The following is a 6,550-nucleotide window of genomic DNA, read 5'->3' on the forward strand; positions in this document are numbered from 1 at the left end:
TGCACCATACAGCTCATCAGATAGATCAAATAGATAGACAGACAGACAACAAACAACAACACAACCACTAAACCAACAACAACAATACACACAACCAACCATCTACACATCATAACATATATAGTGCCATTAGCACCAGTGGGTTATCAATAGTAAGGTGCATCATCATCAGTGACATTTTAATATTCTACCAACATGCAATGTTATCCCACAGAGAGGATCATTTTCCCCATCTTATTTAGTAATATAATGCTGGTAGGAATAAATGATTTGCGAGACTGGTTGGTTTGTGAGGACGGCACCCTATATCTTCTGCCGGATGGCAGCACCTCATACGCCTGAAATGGTGGATGTAACCCTTACCCGCAAATTGCTTGTCCTTTTCCTTACCACCCTGTATTCGCAGATAGTGGTCAGAGACATGGAAAGGGCACATCGAGACCTTATTAATCAAACTGGCTTTGATGTGCCATGGGATCGCAGCATGAGCAGACCTGCTTTGTGAACGTCCAAACCAGGTGGGAATGAAAGGCAGAGCCAGGGAGGTGAGATGAGACTCTGCTGGACATGAAATCTACTCCATCCAACCACGTATACCTGTGTAAACAGCACATACACAACACTAGACGTGTGGAACATGCCTTCCTGACAAAATTCTCAGAAATGTTAAGCTCTGATGCAAACAAATGTTACAAAACATATACAGTATACATATACACACCTTTTACTGAATATACTGTGTATTTCTATATAAATTTTCTAAATGTGTTTATTTAAAAATGTTCTGCTTCATTACTTGAGATACAAGTGACTGATACTCACACACCACAACCACTAAAATATTAATATCGGTAGTACATGATGCCTTCACAGCAGAGTTGTTGCCTAGAAACCAATAGCAGGTTAAATTGGCTCTGTGGGCAATGACTAATGAAAGTATTTGCAATAGTTTTCACTGCTCATTCCCACAGGTCAGGAAAAACTTGACTCTCTAATTATGAAAGCCTTATTTGTGAACAGTAACGTCACTAGCCAAGAAAGATGAGGTGTTGCTCTTAATGCCTTCCTGCCAAGTAAGTGCTGCATGTTCCAACATCTGACAAAAACGAGTGATTGCCTTCTGAGAAATGTGTTCCTTGGGATTTTATCAGGACTTTCATCTGTAGACTGTGTTAAGCAGTGTGTTGGGATGAAGCTGAAAAGGGGGAGGGGGGGTCCGGGGGGCTGGACATGACATGAACATGAAGCAATATCCTTTTGTGTGTGTTAGAGGTGGTGAAAACAGGGACAAATGTTTATGATGTGTAATGTTGTCAATTTTGTGTCATTTTCAATAAACCACCATATGACCCACTGGCATTTGGGACTAGATCTACTTCATGCTAGTGTATCAAAATTAAAGCAGTTGAGATTGAATCATGTTAATGACCTATATTCAGAAACTTTACCTTAAACTACAAACTCAACATCTTTAGATTTTTGCATCCCATATTTAATACAGGCCTTCGGTAGGGCACTTTATATTACATGATTATATTGTCTGAATGAATGCCTTTGCAGGAGTTGTGAATGCTCATTGTAAAACCAAAGGTTATGACCCAATTATTAGTCTGTTTCTTTTCTGTTATACCAGGTAATATAGAGCCATTAATGTTTCAGCTCTCCATTTACAGCAAAGACTGGCCTATGGTGCTATGTCTGCTCAGCATGCATGATCTGTACTATTGTTAGAATCTGTTTCCATGGCTAGCATGTCCTTATGATGATTTGTGCCAATGAGGCATAAAGACACAGAAATGATTAAAGTACAGTTACAAATAATGGATGACACAAGAAATCAATTCCTGAAAGCATAATAAATTAATATGTACTTGTGTCTAATAAAGAAACTGGATAAAGGTGTTGGATAATTTAGACATTCAGGAGTTAATTTGGCTTCTATTTAGCATTCTACAAATGAACTTAGAATTGTAAACCCAATGGGTATTAGATGAGAATGCACCTTTGAATGATATCACACTAAAGCATAAACTGTCGTTACACACATTGTTTCATTTATACCCGGCCTTTATGACTGTCATTGCACCGATCCCTGAAACACAGTGTGATGCTAAACTATACTTCCCACCATGTATGAGTTTTCGCTCCAAGTAGTTTCCATTACATTACCTATATTTGTAATTTTCTTTCACTTGGTGTCTTCTTATGATGGCTCTTTGTGTAATGAAAGATACTAACACACATTATTTTAGCCATTGTTTTTTGATAAGGGAAGGCAGCGTTGGGACTCTGTTCTTCTGCAACTGTAGTTTTTTAGGAAAAGTAGTAAAAGTAAAAAAAAATCAGGCCCATATTTTTGAAAAATCTGATTTGGAATACATAATACATCTTTTTGTTTCACAAGGATGTGAGTACCCTCGACAACAACACATGTGTCTGTGTTTAGTTTTTACTAACAAGTGGTAGCATTAAGTTTTCTTGGAAAGGATCTTATTAGACTGGTGACATCTGCTGGTCAGAAATTAAAACAACAAACTACCCACAAAACCAAAACAAATAAAATCAGTGTTGTTTGCAGCAGAAAAACACGTACACACATGCAGAGTATGATTTGCTTCATATGTTTAGGAATCATTGGTCAGTATCTAGTTTTATCTAAATCACAACAGCTGCTTTCCAACCCTGCTATACAATCCCCAAATCAATACCATGTCATTTTAGGAGGGTTAGGGTTAGACCTCCTAATTTCCTGGTTAACAGAAAAAGTATAACTAAAATTGTTGTTTCTGCAATTGTTGTTGTGTGCACTATTGCTGACTCGCCTCCTGATATTAGTGCATAGAGTAGAGCAAATCAGGTTAAAGAGTGGACTGGCCATCAGCAGGCCAAAGCATGCAAGCAAAGTGATAATGAGAAAATACAGCACTGCACTCTTATACTGCATGTGGAGTTGGAAATACAGTAGTTCTAGAAAATTATACTCTAGTAAAGTAACTTTATAATAATAAAGTTATGATAAAGTTTACTGAAACATTACTAGCTTACATTTTTAAAAAGAAAAGGGGGTGGAGAAAAGAAAAATGCAATGTGACGATGCTTTTAAATGATTGACTTCAATCATATTTCATACCACACTTATTTGCAGTTATACATTTACATGCACACATTCGTTTAATATTAACATGTAAACATATGCACATCAAACCAAACAAACAATCCATTTCATTTCTATAGACTGAACTGATAATCAAATACAACCAACCACCTTAGCCGCACTAGAACCAGAAAAGAGTTAAAAAAAACTCAAACAAACAATGCATTATAAATAATGACTGGACACCATGGCGGGTGCAACAAGTATTAAGCTACAAAAGCTTATAGAATCAACAGTAGAAAAACATCACCAAGAAAAACAATACAGAGAGGCAATGCATGCATTCAAACCATCAGTGGTCTAGCTGTGTAGTTGTTCTAGAGTGTCTGAATTACATACTGTGTGCACTGCAAGGTCCTCCTTAATCTGCTCCAGGTTCAATTATTCAAACATGTTGATCTGAATGAGGCACTGCAAGGATTATTGTCACAAACAGGGAAACGTTCCTCAGCAGGTTTTAATATTTAGCATGTTAGCCACACATGCACCTTTGTTTGGGTTCTGTGATAAGTGTGACAACTGCATTGAATTTGTAACATATCAGTATTTCAGGTCAAAGACAAGTGTATGCGGTGTTAACATGTCTTTAGCAGATAAACAGACACCAACCTTTGCCATCATCCATACTCCCACTTGGGATCACCAACTCCAGATTATCCTCTGGTACAAGTATGTGTGGGCGGCCGTCTGTGTCCATCTGTGAGTCAGTCATCAGATGGACTAGAAGGCTAATTGAACACACACACAGTGGCAAACACACGCAAACACACACACACAGGCTGGTTACAATGTTGAAACCCTCTTGACCCTTTCATCAAGTGATAATCCTGTGATAAATAAAACAGACAAAGCTGGAGGAAGATTATGTGCAAGAAGTGGACAAAAAGAAAAAAAAAACAGAAATACTTACAGTACATTAGCATTCAATAGAATTGGATTAGATACTTGTTAAACATTATTGTCCAACACTGTTGTGCAATTTAATGTAATCTGGCATGGGAAAATATCTGAAAACTCAGAACAAAATGAGGATAAAATGGATTTCTTTTTTTTTTGCGCATTTCTATGCCTCAGGACAGGACTGCTTCGAGTTGCAAGGGGAGAGAGAGGGGGAAGGAATGACATGCAAGGCCCGCAAGTGTGAATCGAACCCGCTGCTGCTGCGTCAAGGACTGAGCCTCTTTGTATGGGCACCTGGTAGAGCGTGCGCTCCCCAGGTGTCTCAATATACTGCATTTCTAACACACACACAAAAGAGGAGCCATGATTACAATCTTCCATCCATCTTCGACCGCTTATCCGGTATCGGGTCGCGGGGGCAGCAGCTCCAGCAAGGGACCCCAAACTTCCCTTTTCCGAGCCACATCAACCAGCTCCGACTAGGGGATCCCGAGGCGTTCCCAGGCCAGGTTGGATATATAATCTCTCCCCCTTGTCCTGGGTCTTCCCCGAGGCCTCCTCCCAGCTGATGATGATTACAATCTTAAGACACAAAAGGTTAAAGTTGAAACAAGATTGCTGACACAAGTCTGCAATACTACTTTGTATGTGTGGCTCTGTGGATGGCAATGTCTGTCTTACCAACAAAAGTACACTACATGGCAAAAAGTATGTAGAACACAAAAAAAAGCATGTTGGAGACCCAAGCAAAAAGCTCTGGCATGATTGTTTAGTGCATTATTTCCTGCACCGCAGCTCACGGACAGGCTCAATGTGTGTCATTAGGTCAGTAGAGGTCTTTGCTGGCAAACTCATGACTTATTGATTAGATATAGTCTGCCAATTGGACAACTCCACTTTCATTGGAGTTTATTCATTTTCACTGCAGATACACTGTCTAATGAGTGAGCACATGGTTTTAATGGGCATGCAAATTTATAAAGATTGAAATTAACTGTGTATTAGTGAATACAAACTAGGTATTAAAAACATATTTTGTAATCTACAAAGAGTCGCATGCTGTAGACTGTTAGAAACAATGAACTCATACATACATTTCACATGTTTATTACATATGGAGCCTATTTCATAATGTAAGAAAAAACAATTCCCATAGTGGAACACGTGGTTAAGGACATGCAACTTCTGTTAAACTGACACTAGATTTTCAGATAATTTCATATGTGAAATGAAAGAAAAATAAATAAATTCACGTGTAAAATAAACATAACTTCCTTTTCAGGTATTTTACATGTGAAGTAGCAGTATTATTTGAGTTCTGCTGGGGTCTGCGTCTATAATGAAGCAGGAGGTTGGGGGGGCCAGGAAGGGCTAAAAGCAAAGGTTTGCTCTGGGGCAACCAAACAGGTTAATCTGGTAATGCATGACTTCAGACTTAAAGCAAATTAATTATTCTCATATAACTAAAGAAGTATTAGAAGTCACACAACCAATGGGTTAACAACTTTAAAAAGCTGGTATTACGAATAAAAGTACATGTAAAGCCTCACAAACATCATACGAGATTTAATTAGTGTCTTCCATCAATTAGGCTTGTGTGTTATTGAATTCTGATCAGACATCTGCCAACGTTTAGCAGACTCAAGCAAACTAAAGGGTTTTTGACAGAAGCAGACTGTCCAAACAGCAAACATTTTTTCTAAATGGATTTGGATCAATTCCCAGGTGAGTCTAACAGTGCCAATTAGTGAAAGTATTTCTATTATCATTTCTGTTATTATACATTTTTAAGAAGGCATTCTCAGATTCTCAGTGGATTTTACACTTCTTCTTTCAACGTTGTCGGTCCATGAATAGAAAGAAGCCTTTGAGGGTCATGTGTGGGTTGGCTGGAACATAGACTGCGGTATTGTATAACACATCATTTTTGTGAGGCTTACTTCTCCAAAAGGCAGCTCTAAGAGTGTTTGTAATTTCATGATGTCTAGCCACACATCCTGGCGGACTGGCTGAACGCCCAGCCAATCAGATTTAAACTCACTTACAGGCCAGAACAAACTGGAAAAAAAAAGAATTTGAAACAAAGAAAACAGCAGTGTAACCAGAAAGTGATATTCCACAAATCTGGCCAGATGTATAATATTTGAAGTAATATCTGAAATATTAGTAATAGTAAGTAAGTAGTATTCATAAACTACAGTGAGGAAATGAGACCACCACAGTCAGTATCATGTCTCAAATCTCTTCTGAAAACAAAAGGGTGTTGTGTAAAATGACCATGATATCTACCTATGAATTATCCAGCATCTGGAAATGTTCACGCATTACTCCCTTGCATAAAGGAGTTGATACACTAGATCCAAACAACTATTGACCAATTTCTATCATTTGTTCTGTTGCTAAAGTGTTTGAAAAATTAATTTATTATCAACTGTCATGCTATCTTAATGACAACAATATCCTGTCAGCAGTGTTGGGCAAGTTACTTTTAAAAAG

This window comes from Etheostoma spectabile, chromosome 8, assembly GCF_008692095.1.
Source record: "Etheostoma spectabile isolate EspeVRDwgs_2016 chromosome 8, UIUC_Espe_1.0, whole genome shotgun sequence".
Classification (NCBI taxonomy): Eukaryota; Metazoa; Chordata; class Actinopteri; order Perciformes; family Percidae; genus Etheostoma; species Etheostoma spectabile.